This window comes from Anser anser, assembly GCF_964211835.1.
Source record: "Anser anser genome assembly, chromosome: 5".
NCBI lineage: Eukaryota > Metazoa > Chordata > Aves > Anseriformes > Anatidae > Anser > Anser anser.
This window is the reverse complement of record NC_139725.1, coordinates 38,727,737-38,750,783: the sequence shown is the minus strand read 5'-3', so window position 1 is coordinate 38,750,783 and position 23,047 is coordinate 38,727,737. Positions and strand designations below refer to the sequence as shown.

The following is a 23,047-nucleotide window of genomic DNA, read 5'->3' as shown; positions in this document are numbered from 1 at the left end:
TTTGGGTGTTGTTGTCTTCTGCTAAAAAAAGGAGTCTGCTGTATGCTTCAGAAAGATGTTTATAAATTCCCTGACACGCCTGTCAATCCAGGCATGCCTCCTTACTCCTGTTATGTTTATTTATATACACACGTATAAAAACAATAATCTTACGCTTGATTAATCAAGGTGATTCAGCCCATGCCTCCCACTGTCTTACTTGAACTCCAGTCATATTCCAAAAAACAACCCTAAATATCACCGGGGTTACTCATAAAACATGGTACTGCTCTGCATGAGTAAGACTCTTTGAATCTGGCCTGGAGTAAAGTTACTAATTCTCAGTGAGAAGCAGAGCTAGACAAAGATTGCAAAATATAGTCCATTAATCTGTTCTTGAATTTTTAAACACATTTTTTGGTCTCTGTTCACTCGTGGATCTCTGAGCTAATGAACTTGTTGACAGGAATGTTCACCATAACAACCCATTTACAGCAAATATTGCAAGATCTTTGCACTCTTTCCTTCATTCAAAATAACACCAGTCTCCCTCCCCGAGAAATGACCTTCCTGTTTTAGAGTTTTGTCATTAATGGTGAATATTCACATCGGTAATATGTTTTGTTTGTTTCTCTAAACCCTCCTCCAGCAAGAAAACAGAATTAAAGCACTTGAAGTAGAATTTAACAAAGCTCTAGGACCAAGGATAGACCTTGGAGGTCCGGTACCAAGAGAGAGGATGGCCCGGAGGCTGGAGCGGCAGGGAGAGGGGGAGGCCAGGCCTCGGCCCCACCAAAAGCTTCTTTGAGTAGGAAGTCAGTGGTGCTGTACCTCATGGAGGAGCACTCTACATTGCAGGACACTGAGATGTTAACAGCTTTGAGGACCTCCGATACACCAGGATATGTATAAGAGATGCATAATACTGATAAATCATCTGCTTGTGACCCAGCTATAAAAAAAAAAAAAAAAAAAAAAGTGTAGAAATGATTTAGTTACAAATTCTTTACCTAAAGATGTCCTTTCGTCTGCTCGTGAATATTTTCTTTGAGGAGATTATTCATGGAGCAAGGTTCTAAAATAAAAATTGAGGAGGATGGAGCAAAGCTGGGCTTTGGTGAATACATCCAAACCCTAGATACATTGCAAACAATCTGAGCCTGTTCCCAAGCAACTCCCAAGTAGAAAATAGGCACAACTGTTCCGAACAGTTCTTTTCTACAAATTGTTTGCCTACCTGTAGGGTGTTTGCCAGAGCCAGGCAGAATTAATGGGGGTCAACAATGAGTTGTTGACCTCAGCTTGCTTTGGATCTGGCCTGTAATGAGAGCTATAGTCACACCATGCTTCAAATTTCAAGCAGTTTGATGTGGCCTTTTACAGAGAAAAAGAAATGGTTAGAATTTTTATTACAATAAGAAAATGCAATTTTTCATTCTCTCCTCGTTTCAGAAGGTCTGAAGGGATTTTACTCAACTTCCTCTTTTACCTTCAGGCAGAGACCAAATCTGAGAAATTGCAGGCCAATTTTGGAAAGTTCTCAGCATGTGCAAATAGGGGCTCATGATGGGAAGCTGCTGGTCAACACACTTTGTTGTCAGGAGCACTTCTGGGAAGCCACTGCAGACCAGGTGCCCTCCTCAGCCCCGATTCCTCCTGGTTCCTATCTGTCGATCAGAAAAAGTGCCTGACCAAAATGATGGGAGGTTTTGCCCTCTTGGGACCGACATGGATAGAGGTAGATAGGCAAGATCCAGCCTTGTGTAGATGGGAGTTATCTACCAGCTGCTAGAGTGCAATGTTCAGTGGAAAAATGTAATCTTTGTGTTACCCAAAGCATGGCAAGGTGAAACCCAGACTTACCATTTATTCGGAGGGCTTTGTGGCTGAACTTATCAGCCCCAGACAAAGCTGCAGGGGATGCTCAGGAAGGAGGAGAGGAATGACATCCGAATTCAGGAGTCCTGTCTTTGGCAAAGTCTTGTGACCTAGGACAGGCCGTAGCCTGGACCTTTGATACAAGACTTGGCAGACTTGGCATTGATTTGTTTTTGCAGTATTCAGTGTTTGGTGGAGTGCGGTGTCCTTACCAAGAGCAAATGTCAGCCGTATGAGCAACTGAACGCAGTTGGTGTTCTTTTCAAGCCTGATTTAGACACCCATGTTAGACGTTTTGGCAAAATACGCAAGCAGTATGGAAAAAAAGTCCGTAGAACTGGAAAAAAACTGCTGTAAATTCGCTGTTGTTACATCCACTGATTTGGAAAACCCAGCGCGAAGGCGCGATCCCTGAAAAAAATGGCAGAAAATGTCTCGTAGCCGTCAGCAGGCGCTGGAGCTCCCCAGCGGAGGCTGCATTGGGAGCATGGCAGCGGCCGCGCACAACTCCCTCGGCCAGGGAAAACAGGGGCACGGCGGCGCTCGGGGAGAGGTGAGCTCTTTGCCATCGGTGTCGGGTGCTGATGCTTCGGTCTCTCGCTTGGCTATAGATACCTAGCCCTAATTCGGGATCCTGCTCTGCTCCAGGCAGAGCTGGAGGAGACAGAAGGCGTGAATGGACAGCCAAGACAGAGCGCAGCCAAGGGACTGGCTTGGCTCTGGAAGGCAAAACGCAAGCTGAGCCATTGGAGCCGGCTGTACACAGATGAGAAGGAAAATGCACAAAGTGATAAATAACTTTGCTCAGGCCGCCAGAAAGGGCTGCCAGAACATTCTCGCTTGGCTATGCTCTGACTTGGCTCGCCCTCCGCCGGCCCCCCTCCTGTGCAGACAAAGAGCCGGGCCAGAGCCACGCATGCATCTCGGGGACGGGGATGGGGACGGCTCGCCCCAGCCCCGGGCTGCCCGGCCACCTCTGCCTGCCCCGCATCCCTCTGTCCCGAGCCCAGCCGGCACCCAGCGGGAAGGCACGGTGGTGGGAGCTGGAGGCCTGCCGCTAGCCTCGCTTCTTGCTGGGGGAGGCCCAGCCTGACTCCCGGCCTTCAGCGTTGGTGAGCCTGACTGCCTCCACTGCCCTGCGGCAACCGGGGCGGCACATCCTCCCGTGGGGCGCACCACTCTTGGTGCCGAACCGGAGGGGAAGGAGAGGTGAATCTTTGCAAGGGTTTATCAGGGGAAAAGACAGACACTCATCTGTCCTTCTAGGTTTCGGCTGGCAGCTCCAGCTTGAGGGAAGCTATTGTTACAGTATTTCCAGTGTCTCATTGCCTTTCTGATCTGTGATGCACGTTGAACATATGTCTTTGTTTAGTTGCCCATTATTTAACCTAGATATCCTACCCCCCCCCCCCCCCCCCAAGAGATTACAGTGAATTCAGGGCATACGAATGGTTTAATTTATCATTTTCCAATATAGATTGTCTTGCACTCGTGTATAGTGAAAATAATTTGTTGTCAAGTTATCCAGTTACCACTTCATTTTATATGCTCCATAATGAGCTATTTGTAATGATCCATATTCGCAAGAAGTCTAAATAACCCAAATATTGCCATCTCACTGTAGATAACTACTAAAGATTTCCAACAGCACTGAATCATACTGATCCCTGGGAGAGCTATGTACACATTTTTATAGAAACAGTTTGCTACCAGAAAATCCCTTCTCAAGAGTACCCGCTTTGCTATTGAAACCCTATAGACTTTGGGAAAACTTCCCATTAAAAAATATGGAAATATATTTCAATTTGAGGGAAAAGTATAATTTTATTGGATTTTTTTTGTTGTTCCAAGTTACGTTTCTTTTCCTTTTTTCCTTCTTACTATCATGTATTCTTTTTCCAATGGGTACATCTTTCCGTGGGATGCTCCTCATGGCAGTATCATCTGAAGCTTACGTGGCATGTCGTTGTGCTAGCCGCAGGTGGTTTTTCCAGTCCATTAAAATGCCTACTGCTCTAATTAGTATGCATTCACCCCAGACTTGTTCCCCCTGCCCCTAAATGCCCAGAGGTTCATATAGTCACCCAAAAGAGATGGGTGCTCAAGGAGGTGGTTCATCCCACCCGAAAAACAAGTGAACCTCACCTGTAGCTGCCTCACCTCGTGGCAGCTGAGGCAAGATATTATTCTCCTACTTAAACAAGGCCCTGAATTAGGCAGAACACTTAGGTACCTGGGGTGACTGAGACTGAACCTGGCTCAGGCACTTCTTTTGTTCATTTGTTTGGCGGCAAACCGTTTCGCTGCAGTGCAAACAGGAGCCCCAAGCCCTGTTCCTGATGCTTTAGCATCTATTTTCTAATCAGTCAGTCTGATGCGGTAGCTGCCCTTGGGGATTTAAAATGTAAGTTATTTCTACTGTTATTTTATGGCATGACTTGGCATGAGGTGGCATACCCATTTGGCTTGGACGAGGCACCAGTGACTTGGCTGGGCTGACAGACTATAGTCGGAGACTAATGACTGGCTGCATACTGCTAGGAGGAACCCCCTGGGGTGTCAGGGGGACTGCTGCCAGCTCTGCTCTGTATTAACATCTTCACTAAGGAGCAGGCGGCTGGGGAAAGAAGGGCAAGGAACGGCGAAAAGCTATGCCTTCGAGCTGCCGAAAACCAGCCTTTCGAAAATAGCTGGGTTGGGTTGTTTGGGTTGTTCGAATGAGTAAATAACCAGGACCCTGTGCTGTGCCCCAATGAGCTTTATCATTGGAGGTGGACACAAATGTGAGAAGTCATGAGCGGCATTGAAACTGAGCTGAAATTGTTTGCACGCAGAAATTGTCTTAAGGCACAGGATATTTATAATGTGAGCTGCTAGCTGCAAGTTCTGCGCCTTCCTAAGAGAAATGATGAGCTTAGGTAGAGATATCACTGCCCTCCAGGTTCTCCAAATGCTAAAGTGAGGCTGCAGAATAAAATGGGGTCTCCTACGGTAGTAAAGAGACCATGGGGTTTTTCGGTAGCTGCTTGGAAGCACCTCTGTGGTGGATGAACACCTGAGAAAAAATCCCAAGTGAAAGAAGAGCAAGAGGTTAACGAAAGATAAATTCTGAACATGAGACTTCTGGTTTTCTTGCTCTTTTATGACTACTGTATGTCCAAACTTGTAGTAAAAAAAAAAGTAATGCTTCGTACAATTAGAATAACATTGTTTTCCTTCTTTAACCTTGAGTGGGTTTTTGAAGGAATTCAGATAACTCTGGAAAGCACCAGGAACGCTCTATTTTTTTTTTCTTTTGAATATTTCTGAAACCAGAAATGCTTTAAAGGGTTTGACTTTGCAGAATACATCATTATTCAATTCTCTGAAACATGGGTCTGGTTCCTCATCTTTTGAAATTGCTGTTGTCTATTGTGTGGGGTTTTTTGTTTACTTTTTTTCTTCTATTTCTTGGTCAGAGCAGGCGCAGATATTACATTCAAATTATGTAATTTGGTGCTGGAGGGGGACCTGGTCCTCCAAGGGTTGGCTCTGGGAAACCTGGTCAACATTTTTAAAGAGTAGTAAATGGCAATAAAAATGGGCATAGGAGACAAAGCAGAAATCTCCTGTTCTCTAATAAGCTGTGCAGTGCTGGAATGCAGCGCCAGTTCAGGGGTGTCGTAGTTTTTTTGGGCATCGGTGCAGTCAGACAGGAAAGCAAACGCTGGTTGGAAGCATCACCAAGAAGAGCTGTGATGAGGAGTCTTGGCTTGATGCAGGAAGCAGTGCAAATCCATGCTGACCCATTGCAATGTGGTAGCCTGGAAATTTGGGCTCTTTTTGTAATTTTGCTCCCTGTTTCTTCTCTGCCTGTGGTCAAGTTGCTCCAGTCCTCCAGAGCCATGGTTACCTCTGCCCTTCATTTGCACTGTCTCACCAGGGAGAGACAGGGTTCCTAAAACTACGTGTTTGCTTAGGGTTGATAGTGTCATAATGATTTCTCCATGACAGATGTGGGGTTAAGGATGCTGTAGTCCCCACTTGCTTCCCAGTACTTCCTTAGGAGGACAAGTTCTGCAGGTGGGATAAAGGAGAGAGCAGTTCTGGGCTATCATCTATCCCCCTGCTCGTATTTTAAAAGCGTGACCTTGCTTTATCTTGACTACATTTACAGGCAGATGTGCAGTTGACACCATCCCTGTTAAAACACATGTGGGTGTAATTGATATATCAAATTGCACTTGTTTAGTGAAATCACTATGAAATAATGCCCTGAGCAATAGATAGCAGGATGAACTGGGGTAGCCCTGAAGTGATGTGAAATAACCATGGCAATGGCTAGGGATTCAGGGCTGTTGCCGTGACTACTAGCCGTCTGACTTGCCGTCGCAGTGCAAGAGCATTCGCCAGGAGAAGACTCATTGCGGAGACTCCCACATGACAGCAGTGCTCTCTGCCAAACCTCCCTCCTCCCCACAGCACCGAAACGAGGCAGACGTCAAACTGTTACTATCGTCGATTCTTGCAGCATGGCCCAACTGGTAAATTAGCTTCTCAGATGTCATTAGAAGGGGTATCTGAAGACATGGTTTTAAGTTTTCCCGTAGGCTGCTTTTTCTCCCCACCAAAAAAAAAGGTTTTTAATGAAAGGATTGGGTGTCCATAAGAGAAAAAAATTCCGCTTTATCTAAAAATCCTTTACATTTTCCAAAAGATAAACTATCCCAAACTGAAGTGTTTTGAGTGAAAGCCTTGGTATATGTTCTGCAAAACAGCACTGTGATGCCTGTTAGGAGTTTGGGTTGAGCCTTCCCCTTCTTTCACATGGATCAGAGCAGGTGATGCGAGGAGCAATCCCAGCACGCCCCAAGACCCAGCAGGGCTATATTCACACCGTCAAAGGGCTCCTCTTGATGTAAGCCCCAGAAAGAAAACGTCCAGTATGCTGTAGTCATTCAGGACTCCTGATGCTTCTGGTCCTTCTCCACTCTTTGTTCAAGACACCTACCAGGAAGGCCGTTAGCAGAAAGGCACTCGTAGCATAACCTGCAAATAAAGCCCTTCAGATGTCCTTGCCTTGGATGTGTCACAGTGAACCCACCTGTATCGCTAGCTACTCTTGAAAATGCAGACTGGGGTATTTCACAGCATATTTGAAAGGACTTGCCTTCCAAGAAGAAAACAGCAATGCTTTGGACAACTGCTTCAAGGATTTCCTTGTGTGATACTTGTAGAGACGAAGTTGAAATGATTTTACATGTGCATCATTGCAGCTATAAAGCCTCACAAAACCTCAGGGTTGCGGTTCTCAGCAGTGACATTTTAGGGATCCGAAAGGAAGGGTAGAACAGCAAAGTGTCTTAGCATCCAAAACTTTGCACCGTGGATGCCAGTGTTGTGCTTTTGCTGTTCTGCTAGTTTGTGAACTGTGTATATACCACTGTAGAGCCCTGAGTCCCAGCACTGGGATGGATAGAGTTTGGAAAGAAATGCCACCAGCTCATGGGCATCTGCAGAGCGGTTGTTGGAAGGAGCAATGGTTTTCAGCCTTCCCCTCTGCTCCTTCCGCGGAGGCTTGTGACGGAGGTGCTCCCTGGCCTGAGCGAGGCTGAAGGGGCTGTCTGGCACGGTGACAGCAACAGCAGAAGGGGGCTGCAAGAAAGCCCCTAGACTAGCAGGTCGTCGGCATCTCTGCACATCTACGTGCAGCTCCGCAGGATGCCCAAAATGGGAGACAAAGGATGGTGAGTAAATTCAGATGACTCACCGAGGTGGGACAGGATGGAGAGGCTAATCCCTGTCAGCTCCTACAGAGCACAAAAAGGCACATCCAAAACAAGCACATCATCACCAACCTCCAAGGAGTCCAGGAGACGTGAGGAGACCTCGATAGCTGGCGTCTCATTCTCAGCATCCTCAGAAGGGATCCTGGGCCGGCCACCTGGAGACAAGCATCTTGGTGCCTGTGAGTATTCGGGGTATGTGAGCGCAAGGGAAATTGTTTTGATTCTAAAATAAGATCTTCTCTCCTGCCTATAAGGCCCCACATTGAACTTCGCCGCATCGTTGCAACATTATTTCCAACACCAGTTTAACGAGGAAAAAATAGTTCAGGACCCCGCTTCCATCGCGACGTGAGTCAGTGCTGTGTGTACACAACAGCGTGCAGCCTTGGTCACATCCAGCGGGGCATCTGCACCAGCACAGGGGGAGCCAAGAAGACGTGGTAGGAGGACAGAGCTGCCCCCAGTCCTTTAAGCGGCCGCGAGGAGGTGCGAAGGTGGGAGATGCTGAGCCCGAGCTCAGTGCTTGGTCCCAGCACTGGCCCTGCCAGAGAGAACCGGGATGCAGGGGGTGGTCTCTGCTGCAGCGAAGTGCACGTTATTTGGAGCCGGCAAAGGGGAAAAGGCAGCCTGGGCGTAGATTTGTGGTGTTTTACAGTTGAATCAAAGCGTAACGCAGCTCTCCCCTTGCCCTGCCTCCCCTCCTCCTTTAATGTCCCTTAATACATAAAAATAAAGATCCTTTATGCGAATAAAAGCAGAAGACGCCTCCCCTAAGCGTGTTTTAAAAAAGCCAAAAATAGTCCCAAAGTCTCAACCAAAAGCGAGCGTAGCCAGGATTTCTGTGGAAAATGTCTGTAGCTGGAGGGGGCGGGGGGCAGGGATTCAAACAGGGGCTGCCCGGGTGTTTCACTGTGCCCCCAGCCCTGCTGCCCCCCATGCCCCACCACCCTGCCACAGTGTGGGGCTGGCCCCGCGGGGACTCGGTTGCGGGTCCCCCCCGGGAGGCAGCAGAGCCTCCGCTATGGGCTTCCCTGTCCTTCGTCTGACAGTTCTTGGCAGCTCTGGCGCAACGTGTTGTTAACAGCAGTCCTCCTAATTAATGGGGAACATGTGTGTGTTGCAGAAACCTTTTTTTTTCTTTTTTTTTTTTCTCTTATTCTTCTGTTTGGTGGAAATACCGTAAAACTGTTTATATCCACTATAAAAGGGGGGTGGGGGGTGGGGGGGATGTTGAGGGTTACTATCTTCCTAACCCAAAGGTTTCCTTTACCTCAGATCAACCCATTTTGGGAACAGGCACTTCTCTAATCCCTGGGTGTCTTTTCCTAAATGCTTTCACACATCTGCACCCCTCTGTCCTGCATTCCTGCCATACCATCATCTTGTCCTAATGAGAAGTAGCAGCCTTCAGCCCTGCCAAGTTCCTCCTTTTTTTTTTTTTTTTTAAGACAAAATCCTGTTTATCAAAAAGAATTTCAGAAGTTTGTTGGGTTTTTTTTCCATTCATTAACTTAAATTTTTGCAAAAAAATGAAGAAACTTTTGCTTTCCCAACTGTTTTCCCTTCTTGAGTAATAAGAAAACACGTTTATATACCATCTGCCACCAGCATGTTGTACAGATGAGCTGGCAGGCTCATATCTTCAGTTCACCTCTAGCTCAAAAATAAGGGTCCCCTGTCACAGGTGATCTGCTAAATCCTCTGCCACAGCCTCAGGTACAAAGACTGGGGGTTGGCTCAGGAGCAAGCACCAGGAGGGGAGAGCAAAGCGGTGCCTACATCTGTCCTCAGCTCGGGCTGAGCACCGAGAGCGTTAACTGAGCCCCGTGCAATGCCAAAGGCTCCATCTCCTTGTGAACATGCTGTTGCCCAGAGGATGTGCTGAGATAATCTGCTCCAAATGAGTCGGACCTGGCAGCCCTGCGTGCTGTGCTCTTATGCAGAGAATATATACCCATGCCATCTCTTGTAGGCACACCTCAACAAGGACCACTTTCAAACCTCCTTGGGTACGTAATGGTGATATGGAACACACCTACAATAATGTGCATGGCTCTTCTTTGAGACCTGAGCTAAACTGGCACCTGCAGGAATCCTTTCACATGGATGAATAAGCCTGAATCTAGCCCCCTTGAAGGGGGAACTCCTGTTCCCATTTTACCAACATTAAAATAGAAGGAGAGAGAGTGATAAAAGTATTGGTGGTGGAGAAAGCCATAATGCACACCAGCGCTTTGAAGTCTCCCACCGCTGGGATGAGGGGAAACTGCTCACATTCTGGATTTCCCCGAGACCTGTAGAGGCTTTCACAGTCTTACGTGCGTGGTTGGCATCTTATCTTCATCCTGTCTCATCTCGTGCTTGCCTTCCTTCCTCTGATACCCTCCAATACTGAACCATCATCCTGCAGTGGGCTCTTCTGCAGCTGTGTAGGTGTGGAAGGCCAAGGGCTCAACAAACAGCACAAGGGCTGCAGAGTTGTGCTTTGGACTTCAGGTTGCATGCATGCATTGGTAACTTGGAAAAAAACACTGGCATATCCTGACGAGTCTGGCAGGAAATGTTATCCTAGCCCAAATCCAGGTTCCCGAATGTGTTTGCTGAAAGTCCTGGGAGACTGGGTATCAACAAAGAGCAGCTGTCCAGTCTCTTCTAGGGAAGGATGATTGTGAACACGGAGCTGGGGAATTACCTACTCCAGAAGAAGTGACTTCTTCCAACTAGTCTTCGAACCTTGACTGCCGTGGGAAGGCTTTTGGAGATGTATAGAATGCATAGGAGGAGGGCAGAATGATGAATAGTGATCAGTATGTTATTTTGGCTTAGGGCAACATTAAATCTTAATTTTTCCAGGAGAATGTTATTTCTGGTGGTTTTGGTGTTTTGCATTAAAGAACAAGCTCTGAAATTCCACAGATAACACATTTTCCTACATTTCCCCCAAAAGGGGGAAAAAGAGAAGGCCATTCGTGAAACATTGTCCTTTGTTTCTTGTGGAAGACAGCAGAAAATTTGAGACCAAAGCATCAAATGTTTCACTTCTCATCAAACGCATGGAAATGTCATTTTTTCCAGGTCTACCAGAGCCGCAAATATGTTCACATAAGCTGATACTACCAGTACAGCTAATGGACCAGATCCACAGCCAGCATTAGTTGGCATTGCCCTGTGGTATACTTGTTACCTTAGCAGCTTGCCAACCGTGGTATCGTTTTCCAGATGATTTGTATGGAACTATGACAATTTATATCCGCTGAGGATCTAGCCAACCCGACTGACACCCACCCGAGAGGACTTGGTGTTGCAGAGCTTTCCCCATACCTTATAAACCAACCTGGAGGAATGGCTAAAATGTCCCACCTTTATGTCACCCTTAGCATCCATGCCACTTCTCTCCGTGGCAATGCATTGCCACCTGGTGACTTTGTGACATAGAATCAATAAGGTTGGAAAGACCTCCAAGATCATCTGGTCCAACCGCCCCCCTACTACCAATGTCACCCACTAAACCATGTCCCTAAGCACCATGTCCAGCCTTTCCTTGAACACCCCCAGCATGGCAAAGCTCCATTGCAAGGGAGCAGGCTGGAGAAGCTGCACCGAAGGAGCACGGCAGCAGTGTTCTGTTTTGCAAGACAAACACGGAAAGGAAGACAAGGGAGCAAATGGATGAAATGAGAAGAATCCCTAAGATGAAAGAAGAGATGGGGTCATTTCTGAATGACTATAACAGACCTTGACTGAGGTTACTGATCTGTGACAACCTTGAAATTCTATAGACACTGTTTTTTCCCCACAGCCTGCCAAGACCTTGCTGACACATCCAGCATAAAAAAAGAAGCAGCATACGCTATATCCTGAGAGGTTTCTGGATAATCCTCTTCTAGCATGTTTAATGCTTCAGAGTGCACAAGCAGGGGGTTCCATCTTTTTCTGTTCCTTGAGGAACAAGTTAGTCCTTCTGCCTGCCATTTGGTTTTGTCTTGTCCCTCATTCAGCACTCCCTTCCCCCGGGGCAGCCAGCTTGTATTTGCATATGTCTGTGTACATCTCTAAAAGATATCCCCTTGTTAGAATAACGCACTCTTTTCGGGACACTGGTGTCTAAGCTAACTGTGTTGCCAGCTTCATGTAACACAAACTCCATCTGCTTTTAGACGAGCAAGCCCGTGCTCTGTTGTAGGGCTGGAAATTAGAGTAAGACGAATAAGGATAACGCCCAGAGCCAAGCTGAGGTTCACCCCAAAGGTGGGGAGCCACCCCAAATCCACACATTCAGGACTCTCCCAAGTTTGAGGGGGTATCAGGCTGTGTATGTCAGCTATGTACATGGCTGGCTTCTCATCACCATCCCACCTGGGCCTGCCTGGCTCCTCTGCAGCCCCGCAGGGCTCTGCTGTCCGCCCCAAGCACGCGCGGCCCGGGCTGTGCTCTACTGTTTGTCCCTCCAAGTCTTTGTTCTGGCTTGTTTTGGCCGTGTTTGCAGCTGCACACACTATGTGTTTTTTTTTTTTTTTTGCTGGATGCTGGCTTTGAACTCCACGTTGCCTTTCGACTTCGATTCTCTTGACAAATGGCTCTGTTAGATCCGTGCCTCCCCATAGCCCCTCTCTGTTTCTTTCCCTCTTGGATCTTAACCACGCTTTGGGCTGCAACCAGGAGCTTTGACAGACATCTTCAAAGCAACCTGTTTTGGTTTTCAGCTTGAGATCGGTTGTAAGTTATTCTGTGGCTAGCCTTCTTTGTGCAATCTCTGCTCTAGAGCACATCACTGATATGTTTCTTCTTTGTGGGTAGAGAAAAAGGCATTCCTCTGATTTCTGGCCTGCGGTATCAGTGCTAGCTTTTCTCCCTGCCAAGTAGCACCTCAGGACTAGCAGCTGTCAGACATAAGGCTGTCTGTCTGACTCGTCCTACAGATATCCTATAGCTTTCTAGGTAGAGCATGGAGTACTATAAAAGCTTTCTATATTTTTAGTACTTCATTGCTGGTAAAATATCCAACTGCTTTGTTCAGCCACCAACTATAACTTTTTTTTTTTTTTTCCTATTCTGGTGTTCAGCAACCACCCAACACTTGCACAGGCTTTAGAGAAACCTGCCTCAGATACACCTGATTCCAAGAGGAACAACAGCTCTTCTTTTGAAAATGTAGGTGCAGGGACACATCCCATCTGGACCTGGTTAGGGTGCTGTGGAGGGGTCACACCTGCTATTAATAAAAGGAGAAAGGAGCAGGGAGAAGGGTCTTTGGATACCTGCATGACTTCTAATAAAGGAGGGAGGTAGGGACAGAAGCAGATCTTTTCCAGGAAAAGGCTGAGGGATGGTGCTATGGCAGAGGAGCTTTTCTGAAAGCATCCATGAATCAGTGCTGAAGAAGGCTGTAGTTAGTAGCAGAATGTCGTCTTCTTAAGCTATATGAGTAAAGGGGAGGGGGGATGAGGTCTTCAGAAAGACGTCTGTTTTTTTCAATTAGATGAGAGAAGATATAGAGGGAGGCTGGAAGATGTAGAGAATTGGAAGCAGGGGCTCTTCTGTGGTGTCTGATTAGTGTGAGTCTAGGCTTCAGGCTGAGCCACAGCAAGAGATCCGTGGGCAAAATACTTCGGGAGGCTTTTGTAGGGGAGAGCTGAAGTGGCTGATGGCATGAGAGCCTGCAGGAGAATTTGGGGAATAACAGGAGATGTGAGAAAAGTAGGGTGTGTATCTTAATACACTACAGTTAGGAGCTAAGCACTAGGAGGATGCTATTGAGGCACCTGACTGTATCTGCTTGGGGAAGCGGTGCTGGAGCTGGGCTCCCAGTGCTTCTCATCAGCCCAGGGGTAAATTGAGCTGTCTGATTCCCTGCGCTTAGAGGCAAACTTGGCAGATGGGCAGGAAGGTTGAGAATCGCAGCAGCTCTACAAGTTCTGGAGAACAAGTGACCTGGGAGAAGGGAAACTTCTAAGCATCTGAAAACATATGGGATTGCTGGTTCTTCTCCATGAGACCAATCCAAATCTTCTTGGTTTGTAAACTCTACTTGACCTACCCAAAAAAAGGGGTGGGGAAGGAACTGACCCAAATCCACAGTGCTTCAAGTGGCCATGTAATAGCACATCCCAAATGAGTTCACCATGGGATTGCAGAGGACTTAATAATGTAGAATAGCCCACAGTGCTCAAGTGACTCGCTGCCTTTGCTATATCTGTATATCTATTCAAGCTCACCATGTCGAGTCAGAGAGATTTACCACCAAAAAACTCCAATAAGTTCTGTTTCTTTGAAATATCCCTGCTGCTAGTGAGAGAAGCATGGCCTAGCTTGTGTTCTGCAGTGATCTCAGCCCACTCCACAGGGCTGCGGTAGGACATGCAGGCAGGTGAGCCTCCTTCAAGCCAGCTGAAAACCTTACTGAGCCACAGGTGGTTTAAGGTAGCTCTTCCCAGCAGGAGCTAGGCAGACGATTTGGGGTAGGAGCATAGCCAGGTAAGGTGGATTTCTCACTTTCTCCCACTAGCCAGAGTACAGGAGATGCTGCATTTATTGATCCTGGGCATTGAGGAGGAAGCCACCAAGCTGTCCCCCGCCCCACCCATATCACCAACATCCAGCCTCTTCCCTTGAGGGGCTGCCATGCTGCTGCATTGTCTGTGCTTTTTGGACCTTGACTTTAGTAGAGATGTATTCATACAGCCCAGTGCAAACTGACATCCTAAATTCCCTACCTTCCCCTCTGCCTCCTAACTCCCTTTACCTGTATTTTTTTGGTACATAGCAGAAGCTAATTCATTAGTGTCGTTATCAGAAGCATTGCACTGATGACATTAGTGCAAGCAGTGCAATTCTTGTTGAAGGCTCGGGGCATTACGTACACATGCACGGAGGTAGAGCTGCTCTGATCTACAAGCTCTCGGCTGGGAAAGCAAATTGCTCTCATATGGAGTGCTTTATTTTTACAGCTCAGCCCAGACTCAGCCCTGTCAGCTTGCCTTTTTCCAGTGAACTCTTTGGATGCTCAGCTGAATTAAATTGTCACAGCCGACTCCAGGTTCTTCATTTTCACTAATTACCCAAATTAGCAATTTCCCTCTGACGTCAGCATGGGTGTTGCCTGAGGAGTGACTAAATGAGACCCTCAGGAGTTGGCCTCTCAGAGGTTTTAGGAGGGTTTTTTTTTGTTGCTGTTTGTTTGTTGTTTTTCTTTTTTCTATTGCTTTGATGAGGGTGTGAGGAAGGGTTTGATAGAAAACTTTCTAGCCTGGCTCTCTTTGGTTACTTTTTCCATGAAAGGTAACAGATGCTCATTGTGACGTGAATGTAATTTCAATATCTGCAGAGGAGAAATGACGACCGGAGCCATCTGAGCTTAGAGGTTAGTTTATTTCAAATGATTTTGACGTCAATAGGCGACGATATATATAGCAAAATATTTTTCCTCCTTACCACAGGGCCTTTAAAAGGATATCTTTGTTGTGTTAGTTGCCATAGCAGTGACTAGTGTGGATATATATACATATGTGGATGTGTATATACAAGGAGGGATTCCCCAGCCCTGGGGTTGATTGTGTTGGCTTCTGCGTGCTTCTGTGGTTGTATTTCCTCTTCCTTCCCCGACTCCACGCGCTCCAAGGTGCTCCGAGGCACTAAGATGGCTTGTGAAGCATTCCCCAGTTGGGAAAAAGAATATTTTCAGTCAACCATCTCGAAGCGTGGGCCTTATGGCGCTTGGCAGGGCTGGGTTATTTGGCAGTTATCTCTGAAAGCAGGTAGTGAAACCAGGGCAGGGCTCCCGCACCGCTCCCCTGGTGCCTGGGCCATTCGTGTGTGGAGCAGATGACAGAGATTGGCGAGGCAATGTGGCTCCATAAATAAATTAGGAGGCTGTTAGTAAATGTGTTGTTTACTATTTAGATCGCTTCACATGTGCCCGGCTTGTGCTGAAAGGCCTCTGACATATTTAGCTCATCCTCACCTTAGAATAGATTTTATCTCTGTGCTCGTGTTTCAAAACTGCTCCTCCCTTTCAGCAACCTACTAACATACTCCAGAGATCTTCCTGTCGGAGCTTTCTCTCATCTTCCTTCCCTGCCTTTTCCCTCGCTATCTGCCCTGGGCTCTGTGAACAGCGGGAATTTGATCTAGACCTGAAATGGCCCCTGAGCCACAGCCCTTGGGGAGTCAAATGCTCGCAGAGGGCTTCTTGGTCTCCTTTCAGCCAACTTGTCGTCTCAAGCCGAGCCCTCTTCTATCCTCATGCTGTACTGTAGGTGCTATTCTTGCGCTGGCCCCGAAATACTTAATAACACACTGAGCGGAATTATTACATCCATGTCGTGTGCTCTGTCTCTCTGGTGTCTGTAGCACTCCATTCAGCTGCCCTTCTTCCTGCTGGTGCCAGGTAAAGCACCTGGCAAAGTGCAGCCTGCACGAGGGATGGGGAGATGTTCTGTGTGTGCTTTGTTCCCACCTTGTTTTGTAGTGCTGTGCACGCAGGAGACCTGGCCTGTTCAGAGACATGGTGTAGAAAATTTTCTTGTCTCCGGAACTCATTCCTCCTGGCTATCATCTGCTGCTTCGGTGCAGAGCTCCCTGGTCCATCAGGTACCACCTGTGCACGGGATGATGGTGCCTGCTCTGTTCCACAATTGCAAGCAGGAGCCTGGCTGGGTGCACGAGCAGGACTTGGGTAAGCAGGACAAGGGAAATGGAGCGGTCTGCACACAACTGCCCTTTCCTTCTTATGCTTCCCCATCTTTGCCCAGGTCTCCCTGCCTTCACTCAGCTTGCTGGGGGAGAAAGCTGCGGTGCTCTGGGGGTGGTTTTGGTGTAGAGGTGAAGCTGTCTGGTCCTTTTCTATCAGAATATCGTTTGCTTCATAAGTGTCAACAAACCTCAGGGCAGTCCTGGGTGTGATGTGGGCTTCCTCCTCGCTGCTGCTCAGTAAGAGGGAAGGGTTACTGCTATCTGAGAATACACTGGAGCACATCTTCAGCACTGCTTGCACATCTCATGTCAAACTGGACCTGACTGGGTGCTGGTGAAGGAAGAGCATGTGTACACAGCTCTGCCCCAGAGAGCAAAGACTGGGAACCTAAACAAGCCAGCTATGTTGTGTTTAAACTCTTGCTTCCCTACAATAGTGGTTTTTTGTTTGTTTTTATTTTCCATATATTGGGCTTTTTTCACTTTTTACCTGTGCTTCTGTATCAATGCAGCCAGCTGAAATTCAGCTTTTTCTCTTTTTTGCCCCTGTTTGTTTGTTGCCAAGTAAGATGCTGGAATGAGAACTTGGCTGGCCATTGTGTTGATGACAAATGAAAGAGAAGCAAACACAGCTTGCTTGTCTGCAGCTACAGTGGTTCAGCAGGGCTGGCAGTAAAGACATGTTATTTGTTGATAAAACACAACGCCAAACTCTGAGAAGGAGCTGAGATAGCATCTCAGTGTGATTGTCTGCCTGTCCCGCCTGCACCTTCAGAAATCCCAGCTTGTTGTGCTGGCTTAACCTGTAGGAGTTGAAACTGGGCACAGATTCTGGTGGTTAGACTCGGACGGGTGCTCTGCAAGTGGCTGTGAGCACTTGGAAGGGAGTGAGGAGCAAATAATGGCATGCCACTTACAGAGGTGACGTGCATGTGCTTGCACACTCATGCTTGGTCTGCCTAGTATGCATGTGCCCTGGTGTTAGATAATCTTTATATATGTAATGTATGCATGTATATCTATGTAAATGCATGGAAGTGCATTTTAAGAGAGTGAAGGCAGAGTGTCCCGGTGCAGTTGGTGCTCTCTGAGTTTGAATCCCAGCTCCCCCAGTTCCCTGCAGGCTCATCTCTCCAGCATTATACCACTTTTTTTTTTTTTTCCCTTGTCTGACTCCTCTGCTGAGGCTGTGGGCTCTTTGTGCTTCAAGTGTGTGCCTTTGTATTGCCTGTCCCCCCCCCATTAAACCATGCTTCAGTTGATTGTAGTCCCTTTAGGGCAGGATGTTGGGGTGTTTCTGCTGGGTGATGGGGCCAGGTTGTCCCCTGCAGCACATGCATGTCCCAGGAAGGGATGGCAGAGAGCTGGTCCCGGCTGGGCACACACATGAACGAGGAGGAAGCAGTGTGAGCACACTCAACGATGAAGCTATGAGACTGCAAATGACCCTGAGGGGTGTTGGGTGGGAATGAGAGTAACGGTGACAAAATGAGGATGTCCCCATGTGTGGGGTGAATGCAGGGGCCTGCTGAGAAGGGGGTGAGGATCCTCTGTGGAGAAAATGTCTGAGCTCGTGTCTCTGCCATGCTGCTCGTGAAAACAAAGGGAGCTGCTCTAACAAAGCTGTGTGGGAAGGGGTGCTGGAAAGCAGCATGTATCAAATTCTCATAATTACGGTGGTAGCTAGCATAGTAAGAGACAGACCTTGAACCATAAAGCTGGCAGCCTCAATAGCTGCGAGGCATGGGACGGCGAGGAACGTGGAGCCGCAGTGGGGAGACGTGACTTTCTGAGGTTACACGGTGGGGCAGCAGGGTAGCCAAGAACAGTGGCCCGGCTCCCAGGCCACTATCTTAGCAACATGACCACACTCAGCTCAGTAACAGGAGCCACACTGAGCCTTTGCCAAGAGCCAGCTTGGCTCTGCTCTGAATGGTCACCATTTTTGAGGTTTTTTGGGGGAAAAAATACCAGTTGAACAGTAAATAAACCCATTCTTTTCTAGCTTTACACAGAAGCAGAGGTACTAAAAGCACTAATGCTGGGAAACCAAAAGTATTGTTGGCTTTCTTTGTTGCCCCAAACCTACCAGGAGGCAGAAAATCTTCGTCTTGGCTGGTATCTCTTAAGAGAAATGTTTCTTCTGAAGCTGCTGCCTCTGTTTTTGAAGGATGCCAGGTGCTGGGTGCTCCTCCAAGACTTCTTGAGGTTTGCTCGCTACAGACACCATGGTGGGCAAGCAGGACCGTAACAAACCTGGCTTCTCACCTATGTAGAAGGTTGCTTTGATAAGTCAAAGCCCTGCACTAAATAGTCTTCATCTTATCCACCCATGCTTTTGAATTTAGTCATTTGATTTACTGATCATACGCAGCAATGACCTCTCCCTTGACAATAAAGTAACTGACCCCCAGTTACTTTCTACATGGCAATAAATAGATTGGTGCAGAGTTTGTGGATGTTAGGGACACTGGTCCAGGCTCAGAACATCAGAGTCCGTTTAATTTCAAGAGCTGGATCTCCGCAAAATGTTCACAGCAAAGCCCCAAACTAGGTGCAATAAACCTAACACCAGCCAAGTTTGCAAACCTGGGCTGAATTGCAGGAAAGCCCTGGGCCAGCTTTTGAAGAAGCCCAGGGCCAGGTTTCCAGTTAGCTTGAAGCCACTTTTTTTTTTTTTTTAAAAAAAAAAAAGGGCTCCTGATCAGATTTTGATCTTCCTCCAGGCTGTGCTTCAAGTGATTCCCACCAGCCAGGATTTGGGCTCGCTGCTGTCAGATCTCAAACCTGCTGGGGCTGCGTGGTGGCAATGTCCACAGGCAAGTTTCAACCATGCCTGCGCCCTGGTCCACGCAGGGCTGGTGCCCCAGGAACGTGCTTGCAGCCTGGGCAGACAGCTTCCTCTATAGCTCACAGCGGTTTCATTTTCATTGGGTTTCAGCACTTGGCCTTTTGGGCTGAATTTCACGCCAAGTTTTCCAATCCAAGAGGCCCGCAGGCCTTGTGGACATGCAAAACCACCAATGTAACAAAAATTGGTTTAAAATTGATTTAGTTTGAAGAAAAAAAAATCCAAGCCACCATGTGGAAACATTTAGAAGAGTCAGTTACCAAGTTTAGCTAAATGGAAGTAAATGCATTTAAATATGTCCATATAGAGCACTGGCACTGGAGAAAGTAAATCTATTTACCATGAGTTTTAATTAAACCAGTTGAGCTCTTGTTTTAATAACCAGTGGTGAGTAAAAATTGCCAAAACACTGACATCCCTGCTTAGACTCCCAGCAATGCGCACACTCTGTCACCTTTGTAAACTTTCCTGGACACTTAATTTTTCTTTAAGGCATTGGTGTTTAGGTACAGAGCCTTGAGACACTTATTAAAATGTCTAAATACTACTGATTTCTAAGAGGATCTAATGCCTTTGAGGATCTTGGCTTGCAGACCTCATTCCTATTAACCTGAGGGGAGGTTTCTACCCTTCTTGGTCAGCTGAATAATTTTGACAGAGCTGTGGGATCCTAAATGACTGAAGCACAGTAGCAATTTATGGTATTTTTGGGGAATTGAAGCGACAGAGTAGCCGAAATCCCAAACTTTTCAGTTCCCTCACAGTGAAGAGGGTTTTGTGCCATGCTGTCACTGGCATTGTGGACTCTTGGAAACCATGTCCATGTGCACCCGCTTGGGGCTGAGTTGCATTTAGTGATGTGAGACCTGTTCAAGTCAAAGTGGCCCATTGGGTTGAGCGAAGGCCCTGAATTTGGCTTGTTTCAGTGTAGTCTGGGTGATTTCCAGCTGAATAAACAGCACTTGCAGTCCCGCAGGGGTCCAGGTAGCTCCATCCTGACAGCAGCACGGAGGAGACTTGCAGCTGATGTTGCTGAGCTCTCGTTGCAGAAATTAGCAGTATCAGGTCTTTGTCCTGCAGTTGTTTTGGTTTGGTTTTGTTGTTGTTTATTTCTGGTTTTTTCCCCTTTGGCACGGTGCTGGTATCCCCTTGTGAGCCTGCTGCGTGCGCCTGGAGCCTCTGCTCCCCGTCTTCCCCTTTCCCATCCGCCTCTGTGTGCAGCCACACGCACAGACACAGCAGCCTCAGAAGTGACGTGATCAAAAGGTTTCAGATGGGCTCTGTGTGTTATGAAATGATTCGAGGCTAAAAGCCCAAAGGGGGAACTCCATCATGAATTCCCCATGTATAACTAATTTGGGAAAAGGGATTAAAGTGGGACAGAGCCTCTCTTTTTCTCCCCCTCCTCCATGGCCCCTTTCAGAAAATTAGGGGGCCCCTCTCCAAGGAGAAACTGTTGAAAATTGCACACTGCTTTCCCTTCCCCTTCCTCCTGAACATAGCCAGAACAGCAATATACATTTCTGAGGTTTGGCAGCAGCATCTGAAAGCATGTTTTTTTGCCAGAGAAGGACTGGCTGATGGGGGCTGAAGTGCATGTGGGCTTGGGGGACGCTCAGGGCAGGGAAGGCATGGCACCTGTACCCTCTCCTCCAGCCACCACTATTAGGGATGGTATTCCCACTGTTTTCCTGAGGGTGCCCAATTATTGAGTTTATCTTCATTCCCTGGGCTATATCGTCGGCTGCTGGAACGAGACCCATCGGCTGTGATTTGTGCCTGAACTTCGGTTTCATAACAAATGCGGAGACGGTTGTTCTTGCGACAGACCTCTCTTGGATTGAACAAAACCATGTACGGCCCATGTGCAGTCCATACAGCCGAGAAATACGATGTTAGCTCAGCGAGTCCGGAGCTAGCAAGAATCCTGGTTTATGTTAAACTTCTCCCTGCTAACATGTCAGGGCTTTTCTCCTCCCCATTCCTGTCTGCCCCCTGTCTGCCATGGCACCGACCCCATTTGCTTGTGAAGAGGAGGACCGCTGCGGTTCTTGTTGCTGCGATGTCTAGGCTCGTATCTTGTGCTCTAGTAGTAATACATGGTTTTTAGTTGAAGTCTAGTGATGTAAGTCTTCTCTTACAACACAGAGAAAGAATTTTCCATTTCATTTCAGAATTTTCATGGAAAGATTGAAAAGGTTTTTTGAGGAAATATGTTTTGCCCAATGAACTTGAAACCCAGAATATTTTCACAGCTCTGAAGCTGAAAAGTTTTTCCTGCATTTCATCCTCTGCTCCTTTTTTCCTTTAAAAGATGAAGGGAGAGTGAAAATGGAGAAGAAAAAAAAAAAGTATTCCCTCCTTTACAAAGATTGCAAAATGTCAACTCATTAATGAAGTTTCGTTTTGAGCATTTTGCTAGAGTTAAAAACAAAAAGGATGTTTTATTAGAAAAGTCTATTAAACAAAAATCCAGACTAGTTCCTGTTACTGAAAGTTTGTTTATGGGCCCAAACCTGTCTTTTCGGTCCATTTTTGAACAGCATCTAGGACATGGAGGTTCCAGGGTATGCCTCAAGCCTCTGGGTGCTGCAGCAATGTGGATAACACACTTCAATGTTTGCTTACAGATATTTCCTTATTGCTTATCACCATAATGCAGGGCATAAATACAGGCATTTATCTTGCCACCTTCCCTGGCCTGGGATGCAAGGAGGCATTCATTTTGCCCTGTGGCTAAACTTTGCTCAACTTCTTCCGCAAGCCCATGGCAGCAGGGTAGACGGAGCTATTCCCGCTGCTCCTGAAGTTCAAGCCCCCATCAGAGGAGCTGCAGCCATCAGCGTGGGAGAGGAGAGAGGGGCTGCTGTTGTTCGTGTTTGTGCATGGCTGGGTTCCACTTTGGCAGACGGGAGAGACTGCAGTCTGAAAGCCATGGGCTGATAAGTGGCTTTTGAGAGATAAGATATGAAAGACTCTGTAATTCTGGACGAGAGTGTTGAGTAGTTTATATGTGTAAGTCCAGATGTTCAGTAAAAGGAGCTGTTCCAGCCCTTCAGCTGTGTACGTCTGCCTGCACGTGTATGGTCTGGTGTGCTTGTGGCCCTGGGCGAGTGACGGTCCCCAGGAGCAGCGGGCAGGGCACTGGGACTCGGGGGAGCCACGGGGCTAATATTCAGCTGTAGCCTCTTGTATTCTTCACTGACTCCCTCCTCAGTAATGAGCAAGGCAGAAAGTACCTCTCTGCTTGCATCCGATGGAGCTAAGGTGAAAGTAGTCGCTGCAAGGCAAAAAGAGGGATTGTCCCTGCCTCTAGTGTCAGGCTCCAGGGAACACAGTTCGTCCTGGGATTTTGGGATGTAACTTGCTTATCGGTGAAGCTGCACAAGTATACCTATTCCAGAAAGTGCTTTTCTTGCAAAAAGCAGGCTTCTGTCCAGAACAGCTGCACCAGTTAACTGTTCTTAAATGTGAATCATAGCTGAATGAGAGCTGCATTTAGCTAGAAGTGTATCTTATCAGCAGCCTGTGGCTCAAGCATGCAGTCACAGGGTAAGTGCTGTTTTAGGAAGAGGCAGACTAAGGGCCAGGTTCCAGGCATCTGTCAATTGGGGGTAGCTTCCCTAAAATGGATGTAGCTATATTGATTTAAATAGGGTTTAGCCCTGGATGCTCTGCAAGTATGTGAACTATCGATGTCCAGAATTTTTCCAAGCAAGCACATCGTTTTTTATTGTGAGCAAGATCACTGAAGACAGGCGAAGAGATACACAGTTGGATTTTTTTTCTCTAGTCTCCATGAGTTTTGGGCGGATGAGTTGGTTCATTGAACATGAGCTTGCTTAGTTGATTTTTGAATAGAAACAGGTGAGCATCTGTA

General features: G+C 47.2%; 1 protein-coding gene and 1 long non-coding RNA gene across 4 annotated transcripts in view; both read left to right on the top strand.

Annotated features, from left to right (window-relative positions):
• LOC310900487 (uncharacterized protein) overlaps nucleotides 1-23,047 on the top strand; it is a 220,257-nt gene that overhangs the window by 105,615 nt on the left and 91,595 nt on the right. The window lies entirely within an intron of this gene.
• LOC310900491 lies at nucleotides 13,658-22,459 on the top strand. The gene is made up of 3 exons (XR_014585157.1): nucleotides 13,658-14,985; nucleotides 16,093-16,299; nucleotides 19,043-22,459. It is a non-coding gene; the product is annotated as an uncharacterized lncRNA (long non-coding RNA).